This window comes from Balaenoptera borealis (genome assembly GCF_965194805.1).
Source record: "Balaenoptera borealis genome assembly, chromosome: 1".
In the NCBI taxonomy this organism is placed as follows: domain Eukaryota; kingdom Metazoa; phylum Chordata; class Mammalia; order Artiodactyla; family Balaenopteridae; genus Balaenoptera; species Balaenoptera borealis.
This window is the reverse complement of record NC_138860.1, coordinates 161189753-161207652: the sequence shown is the minus strand read 5'-3', so window position 1 is coordinate 161207652 and position 17900 is coordinate 161189753. Positions and strand designations below refer to the sequence as shown.

General features: G+C 52.7%; 1 protein-coding gene across 9 annotated transcripts in view; it reads right to left on the bottom strand.

The window, feature by feature from the left end:
- The window catches only part of RIMS3 (regulating synaptic membrane exocytosis 3), a 34626-nt gene extending 22972 nt beyond the window's left edge, over positions 1-11654 (bottom strand). For 6 of the 9 annotated variants that reach the window (XM_082389104.1, XM_082389105.1, XM_082389103.1 and 3 more), the window contains exon 1: positions 11336-11654. The gene's annotated coding sequence lies outside the window, so the exon portion shown is untranslated. Of the gene's footprint in view, positions 1-8906; positions 9187-9529; positions 9620-11335 lie in introns of those variants that run through there. The other 3 variants (XM_082389108.1, XM_082389110.1, XM_082389107.1) reach the window with 3 other exon arrangements.
- Positions 11655-17900: the final 6246 nt, after the last annotated feature.

The window sequence follows — 17900 nt, the reverse complement described above, 5'->3', positions numbered from 1 at the left end:
GAAGCCACTCCCGAACAGAAGCAAGATGCCGCCCTCAGTGGATGCACTGTCCAGTGCCTCTCAAACTTAAATGTGCACACAAATCACCTGGGGATCTTACTGAAATGCAGTTTCTCATTCCATGGGTCACAGGAAGGTGGAGCCTGAGTGTCTGCTTTTCAAACAAGCTCCCAGGTGATACTCACGCTGCTGGTCTGAGGACCACCCAAGGCACAGAGAGGTAAAGATAAAACACCCTGCCTGTTCTGCAGAAAGAGTGGACACTTCAGGATGGGGAGACCAGAGCAGGCATCACAGAGAAACTCTCTGCAGAGCAACTCGAAAGGTGGGTGGGATTTAGAGAGCTACAGGTGGCAGGAAAGAGGTGGAAACTAGCTGGGAAGGTCCAGAGAAAGAATGGTATGTTCAGAGGCTGCTAAACAGAGCAGTGCAGTTGGAGCAGGAGGTATGTGCAGCTGTGGAAGAGAGGGCTGGGAACGTAGGCTGGGAACAGCCAATGAAGGGCTCTGAATGTAGGGTTAAGAAGTTTGGCTTTAATCCTGAAGGGAGTGAAATCTGACATGGTTGAGATGTAACATTTTACAGAGATCAGTCCAACACAGTGCAGAATCAGAAGAAAGCCCGACAGCAGGAAGAGCAGTCAGGAGGCAGGTAAGAAGCGCTGCACTGCTTCAGACAGTGCTGGTGGAAAGAGGAAAGGGGTGCAAGAGTCGTGGGAGGGCTTGGGGGACTGCCTGGAGTTAGCGATGGGACAAGGCTGGGGGAAGGGCAGAAACCAGAATCCAACATGATTTACAGCAAGGGTGAGGGCTGACAGATGCCATCCCCACAGCGTGAGGTCCTAGAGGGAAAAGTTGGCTTGAGGGAAACATGAGTCCCTATTTTAGATATGATGAGCCTGAGATAATTTTGCAACTCCCATATGGAGGTGTTGGACTGGTAAGCAGATTCCCTGGAGTTCAGGAGAGCAGTGTGAGTGGGCAGGATTTAGGTGTGTTCCCCAGAGGGAAAAGTGAGGTGTGGAAAGGAAGGAGAATGCCTGGAGGAGGGTACAGAGTGAGGAAAGGGTGAGAGGTAATACCTACAGTTAGGGGTAGGAGGAAAATGGAATCCACTGAAAGAGGGAGAATCAGCAAGTCAAAGTAGGAGAACTCAGAGAAGATGTCGTGAGTACACAGATGGCCAACCTGGAGGCCCTACACACCCTGACATCGAGACCAAGGAGAGGTCTGCCCAGCCCAGGATGCAGGAGGGCAAAGGAAGCCCAGGCCTGAACAAGAGCACAGTTGAATGGAAAGCAGAATTTGGACTGGTAGAGAAGGGAGCTGGATGCCCTGGGGAGGGTCTGGGTTGCCGCAGGATCCCAAGGGGCCTGGGGCTCCCAAGCCCTTATTCCAGCTCAGCCCAAGCACAGGAAAGACAGTATCCCCACTCACAAACACACACACCGCACTTGCACACCCACTGACTACAGAACCCCCAGGGGCAGAGCAGAGAAGCAGGGGAAGAGGTCTTTGGGGCAAAGCCTCATTGCTGGGGAGCACATAATTTATCATCCAATTAGGACTCTTTCAAAGAGTGAACAGAGACACTACTAACAATCACACCAGAACCACAAGTGTAAGTTAGGACTGTCCCAGGCAAACCCTAGCCCTGAGGGATACTGGATCCCTCCCCCCGGCAAATACTCACTTGGTCCCTGTTCCCCCTTCCTAGAAAGGGTGGTAGAACTGACAGATAGGTGAGAGGGACGGGCTAGCTCATCCTCAGAGGGAGGGGCCCCGCTGAGGGTGTTGGTGGATGGGGAAATCTCGCCCCCTCCCAGCCCCGCCCCAGCCTGAGCGCCGACGCCCCCGCCGAGGGGGAAGCGGCAGCACCACGGACAGCGGCCGGCCCCGCTCTCCCTGCTCCTTGCGGGTCTGGCCTTATTTGGCCAGGGCCGCCGCTAGGCCGGATCAATATTTCATGGGGGAAGGGGCTCCGGTTACCAGCCCCGTGCTGAGCCGGAAGGCACCGCCCTCGCCCGCCGCCCGCCCTGGGGACGCTCCCCGGGAAGCCAGCATACCCTCGGCCCCAGCCCAGACAGACACTGCCCTCAACGCACTCGGCCTTCCCAGGCACGCCCCTGGCCCCCGCACCCTCTCTGGAGCACAAAGCCCCAGGTGCACGCCACACACTTGCACACAGCCACTCGGACACACCACAGAGCCAGACACGCGCTCTACAAAGACGACGACACAAACAAAACAACAGGCACACACCACACCCAGCGTGCAAGCCACCAAGACGCACAACACACACACATACACACACCAGATGCCTCACAGACACACATTACACAGAGATGCATTCACCACAGACCCACATGCACATCACACACAAGACACCCTGCCACACATGCCCAAACTCACACAACGCACAGAGCCTCCCCACAAAGACCCTCAGACATATCACTCAGACGTCCTTTCACCACGGACACGCACACGTACATACAAACTCTCTCTCTTACACACATGCACACGCACACACAATATGCCTGCACAGAGACCCTCAGACGTTCGCCATGGATACACAAGCACACACCCCACACCGCCCAGGGCCACCACCCCTCCTGGAGCCAAGGCCTGCCCTCCCACTGTGGACATGGGAGTGGGGAGGGGCAGGCAGGACTTTCCTCCTGCCCACCTGGCCCTGGTCTTGCGCCCTGTGGATAAATCCTGTGTCCTCTGAGGCCCCCTGGGGTTGCTGCCCCATCTCCAGGGGCAGGCAGTGAACGGCACAAAGAGGTGGGAAAGGGGAGAGCAAGGAGAACAGGACCTTTCAGACCCCAAAGCCTCCTGGCTTTGCCGTCCCTGGGCCCCAAGCCCTGGGGACAGCCTCACCCTAACCCATGGCCCCCATAGCCTCCTCACTCCCTGGGACTCCTGCCCTCTGGGAGGCCCTAAGGCCCATGTTGTGCATGGGGACCTGGAGGATTGTGGAGTCTGCACCCCCCGCCCAGGAGTGCCCAGGTCCTGCCTCAGAGGCAAGAGGCATCCTACCCCCATCCAGACACCCCAACTCCAAAAGCCCCCCTCTCAAGCAAGCTGGAGGACAGCAGCCCACGTTCTCCTATCTACAGGACAATCACAGCACGATTCTCTGAAAGCAACCCAAGCCAGGGCACAAGGTGAGGAGAAGGGAGTAGGCTGGCACAGCATAAGAGACCCCCAAATTCTCCAGGTAGGTGGAGGGGATCTTAAAGATTATCTAGGTCCACATCCCTGACATCCCTGTACAACTTCCCAGTTTGCATTATCCACATAACATTGTGTGTCCCTCAGTGGTTTATGCCAAATCTCCATACGCCTGTAAGGCTCATTAATTATTTTCTTAAAATTGGCACTTTTAAGTTAAATGCATTTATTTTAAATAGAAATTTTGTGTTACTACTATAAATGGAAAGCCAATACCAATTTTAATAAATAGAAAATGACAGTAAAATAAGTACAGTGAAAACAAAGCTATATTATTAAAGTTTAGCTACACAGAGCTGCCAGTCACGATCTCTGTGGTTTTTTGGGTGTTTTTCTTTTTGGCTACACCGCACGGCTTGCGTGATCTTAGCTCCCCGACCAGGGATCAAACCCAGGCCCCGGCATTGAAAACGCCAAGTCCTAACCACTGGACCACCAGGGAATTCCCCAAGATCTCTGTTTAAAAGGAAGGGCAGGGACTTCTCTGGTGGGGCAGTGGTTAAGAATCCGCCTGCCAATGCAGGGGACACAGGTTCAATCCCTGGTCCAGGAAGATCCCACATGCCGCAGAGCAACTAAGCCCGTGCGCCACAACTACTAAGCCTGTGCTCTAGAGCCCGTGACCACAACTACTGAGCCCTCGGGCTGCAACTACTTAAGCTCGCGCGCCTAGAGCCTGTGCTCCACAACAAGAGAAGCCACTGCAATGAGAAGGCCACGCACCGCAACAAAGAGAAGCCCCCGCTCGCCGCAACTAGAGAAAGCCTGTGCGCAGCAACAAAGACCCAACACAGCCAAAAATAGAGTAAATAAATAAATAAATAAATAAAATTTTAAAATTAAAAAAAAAAAAAGGACAGCAAGTGTTGGAAAGTTGTTAAAGACACACCAGCATGGCACTGACACTTTCTTCCTGGGACAAACTTGGACTTGATAGAGTTGAAAGGGAACCAACTTTCTCAGTATGTGAGCCAATGCCATGCAGTGGCATGTGCACGAGCCACTGAAAGTCATCTCAGGTCTCAATGAAGGGACCAAGCTCACGTTGGGAAGGAAGCTCTAGGCTTGCCTGCCTCCTGTAGGACCTTGGATGGCACGGTGGCAAGTTGGCACCCTGTTGCCACATTCCATTCCCGTAATAACAATCCTTAGAAATTGCTCAGTTCTCTCCTATTTACAAATTGTCCTTACACCTACCATCTAATAGGAGCCTCACAGCAGGAACTACCATGCATGGTTCTTCCCTGAGAAAAGGAAATGAGCTGAGTCTTAGGAGATGAATATGATTTTGGCAGAGAGAACTGTCCTGACTGCTCACGCCCTCCTCATCCCTCTCTCCCCACTCCAAAGAGAGGTGAGAAAATCAGGGTCTCATCTCCCTAACTCTCTGCTCAGGCCTCTGAATGACATTTGACAGGCTCTTCGGAGCCTGCCCTGGGCACTGCTGCCCCCGGAAAAGACTCCTCTTGAAGTCACAATGCTAGGTCTGTTTTTACCAGCTGCCGTCCAGATGGAAGGCTGGGGCCAGGCCCACCTGGTACTGTAAGAATTATAGCAGATGTCTTTTGAAGTATAATACTTGCCCAGATTACAAACAAACAAGAGCCATGTCTGCATGTCTGACTTTGTTTTCCTTCCCTGCAGGCTGCAGTTGATTGGACCAGGGTGGGTACTTGACCCCCTCAGAGCCAATCAGATCCTCTCCTGGGAGTTTGGACTTGGATCTGCCAAGCCCTGGGTTCTATCTCTGAATGTAGCTGGAACTGAGGGATGAAATACAGGAACTATAGGTGGTCCATTATCTGGAGAAGCTGAGAAAACCCAGTGTGTGGAGACAGAAAGGTGAAGGCAGCCAACAAGGTACAGAGAGCAGCTGCTTCAATTTCTCCTGGCCTACAGGTCTCACCATCCAGAGGCTAATGATTTTCCTACTCCTCAGTTCCCCCAAACCCCTTGTGTTCTCGTAATAAACCCTTCTTTATTACTGAGGCTGGCTTGAGTGGGTTTCTGTATACAAGCAAAGACCTAATTAAGGACAGGGGAGAAGCTGGGAGCTGGAGGCACAAAGATGAACAATCTCTGTGCCTGCACCGGAAGAGTTCAGTTTCGTGGGACACAAGGAGGAAAAGATGTAGACTCTGTGTGGATGTGGCGGAGGTGGGGGGGGGGGGGCTGCTAACTCTGCCCAGGGAGGGCCGGGAGGGTTCCTCAGAGGCTTCCCAGCAAAGGTGGCAGCTGAGCTGGTTTTGAAGAATGAAGGATGTTCTCCAGGGAGACAAAGCAGGGGTGGGGAGGCATTATAGGCAGAGGGAACCACAAGGGCAGAGGCACAGAGGCACAGAACAACAGCCTGATGTGTTAGAGGAACAGGAGTTCAAAGTGTGGGGAGGGGGGTAGGTAAGCAGGGGAGATGAGGCTGGAGGGGCTCTCGGGTGCAGATCATAACGTGCTTTGAATCCCATGCTAAGAAGCTGAGGCCCTTCTTGCCCTCAATGGGGAGCTATTGAAGTATTTTAAGTAGCAGGGTCAGTTCTGTGTTTTAGAACTCTGGGGCTATACAGAGAAAGGACTGGAAAAGGCAGGCCTGGAGGCAGGGAGGCTAGTTAGGATGCTGCAGCAATGATTCATCTATTCCTTTCATTCACAGAACAATTCATTGTTTACCTACTCTGTGCTGGGGCCAGGCAAAACTGGATTCCTGACCCCACAGAGTTCACAGTCTAGCAAGAAAGAGAGATGAGGAAAAGCAAGTCAAGTGTGATGAGTGTTGTAAAGAAGTACAAGGTCCTATGGAAGGGGCTGATGTTTAGTTTCCAGTTTAGGCTTCTCTGCAGAAATGATGTTCAAGCTGGTATCTATCTGAAGGAGATAGATAAGCAGGGGAAGGGCATTCCAGGATAAGGGAACAACATGTATGAAAGTCCTGCAGCTCAGGGAGAGGGTAATTGGTACAGACGATCCAAAAAGGTAGGCAAGGACCAGATCCCACAGGGCCTTGCAGACTACGTCAGTCTGGCTTTTATTCCAAGAAATCTTGGAAGGGTCTTAAGCAAGGAAATGACACAATCAAACATTTATCTTTAGAAGATCACTCTGACTACAGTATGAAACCTGAAATGAAGCCGGGCAAAAACAGAAACATAAGGAGACCAGTTAGGAGGCTGTCACAGTGGTCCAGGTGAGAGCTGATGCTGGTCTGGAGTGGGGCAGTGGACAAGGAGAGAGATGACGGACTGGGGAGAGATATTCAGGAGAACCAACAGGACTTGCTGAGGACTGGCTGTGGAATGTGGGGGTGAAGGAGAGGGAGGTGTCCAGGAGAACTTCCAGCTTTCCAGCTTGAGCAAGTGGGTGGATGGTGGTGGCAGAGATGAGCTAGGGACACGAGGCAGAGCAGGTGCCAGCAGGCAGAGCTGGGACCTGAGTTTGGACCTGAGACTGATCATGAGACATCTAAATGTGGTCCAAGAAGTAGTTAGATTTGCAGGTCTTGAGCCCAGAAGAGAGCATTAAAGTCAAGTAAATGAGATTACCTGGGAGTGGGGGAAGAGTGGGCAATACAGGGCAGCTCTGAGGAATCATGGTTGCAGCAGGGCCTGGGCACACAGTGACCGGAAGCTCTGAGCTTGGAATATCAGAACCATGAAATCCAAAGGCTTCCTCTCTCAGCCCTGGGAAGCGTCTGGCTTTGGCTCCACCTCTCCTGGCCGAGTATCACTCCTGAGCACAGGCACTTCCCGGATGAGACAGTCCTCCCTTCCCCACACACCTCTTTCCTCCTTGGCAAACTCCAAGTTATCCTTCAGACCCACCCAGCTTAGGAGGTGCCTCATCCTAGTGAAGTCCAGCTATGTCCAGGACTGGACATGCCTCGTCCAGGCATGTGCTCTCCCATCTGACAACCTGGGTTTGATGCCACTTGATGGCTGTGTGACTTTGGCCAAGAACCTGAATCTCACTTTCTTCATCTATACAATAATACAGATGAATAATAGGAAATAATAATCGTACCTACCTCATAGGGCTGTTTGAAGATGAATATGTCAAGTGCTTAGCAGAGAACCTAGCACACAGTAAGCACTAAATAAATGTTACTATTATTAACATCCCACCCACCTTGGGACAGTTAGTCATGCCCTCCATCTTACACCTCCTCCATTTGGGGACTAATTTGCAGGTCTGTGTCGCTCCTTGCCTCTTCCTATTCCAACCCAATTTGTGGGGCCCTATAATACGCAGGGCCCAGGGCTAAATGAAAAAGCAGTATCCCTTGTTCAAAATTATTAAGAATTTCAAGATGGTGACAGTCAAACATTAAACTAAGCGTGGGGTCCCTCTAAGCACAGGTTGCCCTGTGCAACCACAGACTGGTGAATCTCGCCCTGCCTCCACCCCCAGTCAGCCCTAGGCCTGGGCCTGGCCCAAAGCTGGTGTCAACCCCCCTGCAAGAGAGTTAAAATGCCAACTGACATTGCAATAGGGTTTTGTGATTTCCATTTGGAATTTCATTTTATCCTTCCCATGGACAGATAACATCAACCCCCTTTTACAGTCGAGGATACTGAAGTTCAGAGACAGGTGTGCCTTGCCAGAGGTTACCCACCTCAGAACCGCAGAGCTGGGATGCGAATATAGGCCTGGCTGGTGCCAAAGCCCTGCCTCTTGCCCTCTGGCTCCCCAGAGAGGTCGGGAGAACCTGGGCCCAAGAGATAAACTTCATCAACAAGACCCAGAGAGAGGGAGCTGGAGGGACTGGGCCTGGCCTCCTCCCTCCTTGGGTGAGTCACATAAACAACCTGCTCCCTGGGCACAGGGAAGGGGGGATGAGAGGGCAAAAGGTCACTGCTGAGAAGGATCTGCCTGAGGGCCACAGACCCCAGCCCACGCTTTCTGGAAGTCAGCCCCTGCTTCTTCTGCTTCAAATCCTTTAGAGGCTGCCATTGGCTTCAGGATAATTCCCAAGTCTAAAGCATCCTGCTAGATAGACCAGAGGGTCTGGCCTGGCTGTGCTGACTCCTGCCCCCTCTCTTCCCTCTCTCCCCGCCTGCTGCCCTCGCCACCATACCAGGCCTGTTGCCGCCGTCACCAAGGCCTTAGCACACCCGGTTCCCTCCTTCTCTGCCTCCTCAACTCCTTGTCACGCTACCGTCGCTGCATCTCTCCTTTCAACACATGTCACATGCTCTGGGCCATCTCCCAGCTAGAATGCCCGCTCCATGGAGGCAGGAGCTGCCGGACACACAGTGCTTAGTGCATCAGGTGTCTGAGCACATCGTCCTGCAACAGAGGCAGGAGGGCCTTGCACTCTTTCTCCCCTTCTCTCCACTCCTCCTCAACCCTCCTTTTCTTGTCCAGGCATCTTGAACTCAAGGTGCGAGGAGCCCAAACTTGCAAAGGGAAGAGAATCATCACACAGCCTGCACCCTCCACCTGCCAGTCCTGGGCTGGGTGCTGTACATCCAGTTACGACATTTAATCTGCCAAGCACCTTCCAGATGGGGGTGGGGCAGTATGGGTGTAAATTACTCCTATTTTTCCAGAGGTGTCTGAGACCTAAAGTGTAACCGAGTCTGGAGGTGGAGGATGAGGGACTTGAACCCAGGTCTCTCTGGTGCCCAAGAACCTGGAGTCCTCTCTGCCGCTGTGACTCACTGTTCCCAGGCAGCTCACCTCCAACCAGAGAGCAATTGTTTCTAACCCGTGGCCTCCGTTCACACACAGCCCAGGCAGCACAGCTCCTTTGTTGGGTCAGCAAAACACCAGTGCAGGAAACAGCTCCACTGTCAGTGAGAGGCCAACGTAGAAGTCATCCCTCCCCTGGGTCAACAAAATGCCAGTGGGTGAGAAACAGTTCCCAGGTCAGACAAACACTAGTGGCGGAGACACCCCCATGGTCAGCAAAATGCCAGTACAGGAGGCATACCCTGCAACCCCAAGTCAGCAGAAGGCCAGTGTGACAGACACTTCCCTACAGCCCCCTCTACGTGTCATGGGCGTGCACAGAGTCCTCCAAGGTGATGCTCCCGGGGTGGGGTAGGGGAGGCAATGGGGCTGGGCTGCCACCCTGGGGAGAAGGCTGCAGCCTGGGAGTGGGGCAAACCTGGGTGAGAGTTGTCACATGGCACTAATGAAATCAACCACCAGCCTGCCCCCTCCTCCCCAGGGACCCTCCAGGCTCCAGCTGATGCAATGCCCAGGCTGGATAATTGTTTTCTTCCCTCCTTAAAGGGCCAGCTGCTGTTGCAGCTGCAGACATCACCCAGACCCCTGACAGACCCCAAAGAGCTTATCACCTGGTTAGGAACAGGGTGAGCCCAGAAAGTAGCAGCTCAGCCCTGGGCTCAGCAGAGTAAAATCCAATTATGTCCAGAGACCAGATGTGTCTGTGAGCAAGGAGGGAGGGAGAGAGAAGAGTTCAGGCCGGGCCCGCTGAGACCGTATGCCCCGAGGGATGGGACCTTGGTCCCTGCTGGGTCCTCAACCCCTGGCTCCTGCCTGCCCATCCGTCAGGTCCTTGGCACAGGGGTTGCTCGGGAGTTCAGCAGTTACCTACTGAGCTCTCCTGAGTGCCAGCCTCTGTGCTAGGCAGCTCAAATCCACCATTTCATTTACTCCTCTCAGCTGACCTAGAAGGTGGGTCTGTTCTACGAAGGAGGCTCAGAAAGGGGAAGTGATTTCCTCAATAGTGCATAGCCAGAAAGTGGCAGAGCCTGGGTTTGAAGCCAAGTTTGCCTGACTCTGGGCTTCATACCTGCAGAAGGTTGGGTAGGTATCAAACCCCATGGCTGCAGGTCCCTAAGCCAAGCAGCTGGCACAGAGGGCGGGGAAGGGGTCTGTGGGCCCTAAACAAGCTCTGAAGGGCACGAAGCTTGGACTGAGCACAGGTTTCACAGACCCCTTCCCCCACCCCCTCACCTCCACCAGAGAATGCCCCATTAGGCTGCCCACATGCCCCCAGGGACAGTTGGCAGCTGCCTGATTACAGACTAATTGGTGGCTGGCAGGAACTGTGGGGCTGGCTAGTTAACCCCTTGGTGACCAGGCCTAGCCCAAAAAGGCCCTCTCCTCACCACTTCAGGCCCCAAACTCAAGGAGCCCAGACAGAAGAAGTCATCACAGGCAGAAGACAGTACCAAAGAGGCAGCAGCCTTCTTCTCTACATCCAGACAACACCCCTGGGGCTGGGGCTAGACACAGCTATTATACTCACCCAGGCTCCCCACCCACGAAGGGCCACATCCAAACAGCCCCCAGGTGGCAGTGCAGCCAGCGCCCCTGTTCTCTGGCCTTGGTATGGCATTGCCCACCCCATCCAGGACCACAAGAGCTATGAGCCTTCCCTGGGTTTCCAGGCCCAGGGTACTGGGAAGAAACCCACTCCTCAGGGATGGGTTATCCAGAAAAGGTGACGTGGACATGGGTCCAGGCAGCCTGGGGGCCAGCAGGTGAAAACACCCTCCCCTTGCATGAAAGGGTGCCCAAGTTGCCCACCAAGGGTCTTGCCAAACCTCCCTGAACCCTGGATTTCCCACCGTTGATTGACCAACTACCTTTCCCAGCTTCCCAGAAGCCCCCTCTCCCCACCCTAGGGCTGGAGTGAGCATCACCCCTTTTCTTTCATAGGGTGGGGGGTAGGGGTCCTCTGGGCACCACCATGGTGTCTCACTGGGAGGAAAGAGTGGCCAGCTTCTCAACCAGGGCACAGGCAGGAGAGAGAAAGGGAGGCTGCCTTCCAGCTCCCTTTCCAGGAGCGATTTTAAGCACTTTCCAAAAATGCCATGGGAGACAATGCTGTTGAAGACCAGGGCCCCAGGTGCTCTGAGCATCAGCAAAGAACTCAAGACTCTGGGGCCTTCTACTCCATTTTCCGGGCTTCCCCAAACACCTCATGTTCCCTTCTCATACCTTAGCCCCCCAGAGTCATCACACACACTGTGCTCCGCCCCCGGGCCCCCGCAACCCCCGCCCAGACCCTGCACACTTAAGATCCCTACGTGGCGCCTCACGACCAGAGACCCCTCCCCCGCCCCGTGGTCCCCCAGACCTCCGCAACCCCCTCCTCACGTCCACTCCCAGGCGACCAAGGCCTACTGACTTACCCGGAGGTGGGGCCGGGGTCCAGACAGGGAGGGGTCTCCGCTGGCCGAGGCGACTCCGCAAGGCGGGGCAGGTGCTCCGGGACCCCGCCCCGCGGACCCGGCGGAAGGCGCGGCCCGGTCCCAGGCGCGCTGCGGCCTCCGAAGGGCAGGGGCGCGGGGCGGGGAGGGGCAGCGAGAGAGGCTCACGGGGGCATCGCCCGCAACCGGGCCGGGCAGCTCTGCTCCGCCCGCCTGCGCTGCCTGCTCCGCAGCCGCCACGGTTCTCAGCCACCGCCGGGTGCAAAGCCCAAGCCCCGGCTGGCGGGAGGCAAAGAGGGAGGCGGGGCCTGCTGGGGGCGGGGTCTCGGTCGGGGGAGGGGCCATTGGAAGGGGCGGGGCAGGTGGGGCAGGGCTTGTGGTGGTGGGCGGGGCCTAAGGGAATCTGGAGAGTCTGGGTTTGCCGGGTTGGGGGCGACCTACGCTAATAAGGCCTCGAAGGGGCGGGGTGGAGAGGATGCCCGAAGCCTCTCCAGGTCTCCAGAACGCTCCTGCTCATGCTTGCCCCCCCTCCACCTCTACATCTATCTGTTCTTTCTCATCTTTCTTCGCTCTGGGAGACCCCCCAGGACCTCACTGGCACCTCGGTACCCCTGTCACACCCTGGACCAGATCCAGGAATGTCCAGGATGGTGAGAGAAGGGGGAAATGACCTACAAACATCAAATCCAGTTTACAGATGGAAAACCTGAAGCCCAGAGAGGAGAAAAGACTTGCCCAAGTGCCTGCTATGAAGAAAAAGACTTTACGGTGTCCCTTTCAGACAGAGGGTAGGGGAGTAGAGAGTGTCTTGCCCTAAGACCCATGTTAACCTCCCTCCCCTCACCGCCCCTCTTCTCCTAGAACAGTGGTTTTCAACTTGGGGTGATTCACCGCCCCCCACCCGGGCCCAACATTTGAGAGTGTCTGGAGACATCTTAGGTTTTCACAACTGGGGGTTGCTACTGGCATCTAGTGAGAAGAGATGAACGGTGCTGCTAGACATCCCTCAATGCACAGGACACCCCCAAATGTCGCTAATGCCAAGGCTGAGAAGCCCTGCTCTAGGATCTAGCATCTGCCTAAATGGAGCTTCCAAGTGAGCTCCCTGAGCACTGGGACTTGAGGAGGATGCCGTATAAAGTCTCTCCTAGAGTTATGCCTGCCCCCATCTTTCTGTGCTTAACCTTGCTCAGCTGGTCAATTCCACTTTGGGGCTCCAGTGTTCTTAATTCACTCATTTACAGAGCGCACAATATTATTACTATTTGCCTTCCTAATTGTTTGCTGAAGGCAGGCAAAACAAGTAGTCTCCCTGCTGAGGGCATAGATTAAAATGTGAATGGGGAGTGGAAAGGTGTCGGGAAAAAGGAAAATAATTGAGATTATTTAATAAAAGCGACCCTCCTGGGGATAACTAGCTATACCTTCTACATACCCCTCACCCTATCTCATCCCTCCTCACCTGGTCTGTGAGAAGGGTAAACTGCGACCCAACAATGTGGTGAGCCTGAAGCTGGGTCCCAACAGTTGACCAGTGGTGGAGCTGGGATTTTATTCACTTATTAACTAAACTTTTGTTAACATCTAAACTACATCAGGCCTACAGCTAAGGCCTGTGATGTAGAACGGTTGCTCTGGAGCAGCAAGGAGGATTAGATTTGGGGAGGGGGGACAAGATGGAGGGCAGGGAAGTAGCTGGAATGATGGTGGAGGTGAAGGATGAGGAGAGCAGAGCCTGTGAAGATTTGGAAGAGAAGGGAGGAATCAAGATTTCTCTGTGCTCCTCCCATGCACCCCATCACAGAGACATGTAAACCAGTGACTGCCTTGGGAATCAGGTTCCGCTTGCACATCTGATGAAAATTTGGACCTTCCCTCTGGAGAAATGTGCAGACGACACTTCACATATAATTTCAGGGGTTCCAAAGCTCCATAACAGCTTCCAGAAGGATTGGTCAGGGGGTTATGGGTAGGGGTAGAGGTTGATTCTTTTACACACACACACACACACACACACTCACACACACACACACACACACACACATATATATATATATATATATATATATATATATATATTTTTTTTTTTTTTTTGGCTGCATCTCATGGCTTGTGGGATCTTACTTCCCCAAACAGGGTTTGAACCCAGGCCTGGCAGTGAAAGTGCTGAGTCCTAACCACTGGACCACCAGGGAATTCCTGCACCTTACCTGATATTAAAACGTATTATAAAGCCAATGTATTTAAAGCAGTATGGTATTGAGGCAGACCTAGAGGAATCAGTGAAACAAAATGGAGTACAGAAATGGACAACCACGCAAGGGAATTCCGTGTAGGATAAAGATAGCACTTCAGGTAAATGAGGGGAAATATAGGACTTTCAACAAATGGGTGAAATATCGGGCAAGTTATTTGGGAAAATAAGAGAAAGCTGTGTCCTTACCCTACACGGGAATAAATTCCAGGTGGAGCTCATATTTAAATTATAACACCGTAATGTACAAGAAGAAAACATTGAGGAATGTTTTCACAATCTGGGGGATGGAAAAGACTTTCTAAGCATGATGAAACCTGGACGCCAAAGGGAAATCATAAATTTGACTATAAAAACTACAAAACTATAAAAACTTCTACAGAGAAGTGATCATACTCAAGTTTGAAAGACTTGAATGACAAACTGGAAGGGATACATCCCAGTTGCCCTCTACTTTTGCTTCCTCTGGCCCGCCAGCCCCTCCCCCAAGCCGCGAAGGGCATGAGCGGAAGGGACGGCCGTGGCTGTGACAGTCAAGGCCGAGTACATCGCAGAGGCTCCTCCCACGACACCCTGGCCAGCGCCCACCTGTTCAGGGGCCGGGAAGCCCCGGAAATCCCAGCCGGGCCATCTGGGTCCACAGCAGGTGCTTTAGCAAAACGGAGCCAGAGTCCGCGCCGAGGCTGCTCACCACTTCGCTCCTGTGGCCATACTGGGAACTGCAATCCTCGGTTCAGTTCATGCAGCTTCCCAGAGTTAAGGCGGGAATATTTTTCTTAATATAAATAAGAGTTAAATTTTTGAGGAAGTTAACAATGTTCCAGGCATTGTGCTAAACACATAAAATAGAATATTTCCTTTGACCCTTAAAACAACTCTTCTAGGTGCGTCCACTGTATTATCATTTGACAGATGAGGAAACAGGATTTGACAGAAGTAACTTGCCCAGTCTCTAAGTGGTGGCGTAGGGATTCAAGGTCCGACTCCTCGCCCCACTTTTAATGCAAGAAAGCCAGGTTCTTGGCGAATTCAATAAAACAGTTTTTTGAAGTTAACCTTGATCAGGCCTCATCCCAGGTGCTGGCAATTCAGAATTGAGAAAAACAGCCATTAGGAGAGACAGGCAGAGAAATATTTCTGATTCAGTGAATCCCGGAAACAGCAGAGAACATGTTAATCCTGGTAGGGGTTGGGGCAGAGGGCAGGGATCCCAGAGATGTCCTTGAAGCTGTGGAGTTTGAGGGAGGGGGAAGGAGTGGGGTAGAACTTACAAGCCCACTGCAAGAAGGAAGAGTGAAGCTTTGGGGAGGAGCAGTGGTTTATGTGCCCTGAGTCTGGGGTAGCTGGAGATGAGGCTGGACAAGTACACAGGACCAAGGTAGAGTTTGGGTTCAGAGGAGTTAGGGCACAAAGATTTTGAGAACTTTTCCATGTTTCTGTTGACTTGGTCTAGGGACAACCTGCTCTGCCAACCCAGCCTGCCTCGTTCCTCCCAGATGCTCCCCACCTGGGGTCAAGGTACCAGCTGCCTAACCCAGAAACCTGGGAGTCACTCTTAACTCTTCCATTATCCTCACTTCCATCCAGTTAATTATCAGGGCCTGCCCAATCTACCTCTTAAATACTCCCCAGGTTCACTGTCTGCTCTCCATCCCTGTGGCCGCTCCCCTCCCTCCAGATGGCCTTCCTCACTCCTGAATCCAGCTGCTGGCAGTGACTAGGTCTCACCACCTCCAAACTTTCACATAAAAGAAATCCTTATAAAGCAAATCTGACCACATTCCCTCTCCTACTGAAAACCCTTTCACTTTTATATATAGAATGGATTAACAACAAGGTCCTACTATATAGCATACGGAGCTGTATTTAGTATCCTGTAACTATTACTATTATTGTTATTATAATTAACACTTATGGAAAATTTATGTCCTAGGACCTGTTCTAAGGACTTTATACATAGTAACTCAGTTAATCCCCATAGCAGGAAGCATGGGTGATGTTCTTCACCAGATCAGGGGAGCCCAGAGGAGGACCAGGTGGGGGAGATGCTGGACGTGTTCAGATTCAGGTACGGTGGGGCATCCGGATGAGGGGCTGCAGAAGGAGCTGATTAGGTCTGGAGTTCAGAGGAGAAATTGTGGCTGGAGACATAAGATTGAAATTGTTGGGACTTCCCTGGTGGCGCAGTGGTTAGGAATCCGTTCAAGCCCTGGTCTGGGAAGATCCCACAGGCCGCGGAGCAACTAAGCCCGTGAGCCACAACTACTGAGCCTGTGCTCTAGAGCCCGCATGCCACAACTACTGAGCCCGCACGCCTAGAGCCTGTGCTCTGCAACAAGAGAAGCCACCGCAATGAGAAGCCCGCACACCGCAACGAAGAGTAGCCCCCGCTCGCTGCAAACAGAGAAACCCCGCGTGCAGCAACAAAGACCCAACTCAGCCAAAAATAAATTAAAATAAATAAATTTTTTAAAAAAGAAAGAAATTGTTGGCAAATACATGAAAATGGGACAACAATCAACCCGTCTGGAAAAGGTAGGAGGAAGGAGATAGCTAGATGCTTTTTAAGGTTTCTCCTGGTAGAAGAACATGTGTAGGATTCCAAGTGTTGAGGTTGGTAGGACCCCAGAGACAAAGAGAAAAAATCCACGTGGCCTGAAAAACTTGACAGATGCTCCTTGGAGGCTGTCTGTTATTCTTTCATCTGACTTTCTTTTACTGAGCAGCTACTATGAGCCACATGCTCTGCTGGAGATGGAAGGGTCAGAAGATCCAACCCCTGTCCTCAGGGACTCCACAGCCTGGCAGGCAAAGGACAATTCCAAAATAGGAATCCAAGTGCCCTAAGGCAAGCCTGGGAGACCTAGGGATGCGTCCCGGAGGACGTGCCATCCAAGACAAGAGCGGACGGTCAGCAGAAGAAAGCTGTGTGGGGAATCTGGGCAGAGAGGATTGTTCATGTGGTTATTTTAAAGATTCTCATTCCTCTTGGATTTTCCACTTTGGACTCTACTCGTGTGCCCTGAGAGTCCATTGCAGGTGCTGGGAACCAGACAATAGTACTTGCATCTCTTAGGCTGTGTTGAATTTGCCTTCCTCTCCTGGTTCCTTCTCCTCAAAACTCTTCCTGCCTCAACTCTACCCTCCCTGTCAGGGCTTGGATGAGGGTGGGGCAAGAGAGGCACCTAGGGCACAAATTTAGGGAGGCACTCACTCTCAGGGGCATGCAACAGCTCCTGGCCCTGCACCCTGCTCACACCGGTACTGTTCACACATGTGGCTCCTTCTGTTTCCAGTGACCCTCCACCCACCCCTATCCTGCTCCAAGGCTCAGCTCAGCTCAGCTATCACCTCCTCCTGGATGGCTGCTGCTCTCCCCAGGCCTCCCTGCCTCCTCCCTAGGCCAAGGTGGTCCTCTGTGCTCCAGCAGCATGGTGAAGGCTGCACAGCACAGTGCTTGCCAGAGCAGGCTTTGGCATCAGAGCCCTGCTGTGCTGTTTATTATCTGTGAACTGCTCTCTGAGCCTGTTTTCACATGTGTCACACGTGGTGCCGACTCCACAGGGGAGCTGTAAAGATTAAATGAGAAAAATGTATGTAAAGTGATCAGCAGTGATTGGTACAGGGTACTCGGTAAGTGGTAGCTATTAGGACTTTGTTTATACTTCTAAAGCACTCATACACTTAGAGATGTAATGTAGTTATTTTCCTGCCTCTGTCTTCACTATATCATAAGTTCCTTGGGGCAGGGAGGAGAAGGAGAGGAAGGAGGAGGAAGAAGACCTTCACGGATGACATTTAACAGGCTTGTCTGCTACACAACTCAAGGAAAGAAATGACAAATCCTCTGGGGAAAGTTCTGGGCAGGAAATCTGGAGCTTTGGGCTCCAGTCACGTGGTCCCAGGGATGGCACCGTGCCTGCCAGACTCACATCCACTTTGAAGAAAAGCTCCCCAGACCACAAACACAGTTGGGGCCGTGCTTTAGACTACTTGGCCCCTCCAGCTTCTAGACGTAGCAGATGGGGGCCAGCACAGAGCCAAGGGTTGCCGTCTCATATATTAGCTGGTGACCTTTAACTAATGGCCCAGCACAACAATCCGAGACAGGGCAATTAGAGGCTCTCTTGAACCAAGGAACAGAAAGAAATGGTCAGGCGGCAGAGGGAGGTGAGGTAGGGAGGTCAGGGACAAGCGCGCCTGAGCCAATGAAGCCACATGCCAGCAAGCGGAGATAAGAAGGAGCAGGGACCAGGAGTGAGCAGCAGCCTGGCAGGAGGGAGGGAGGGAGGA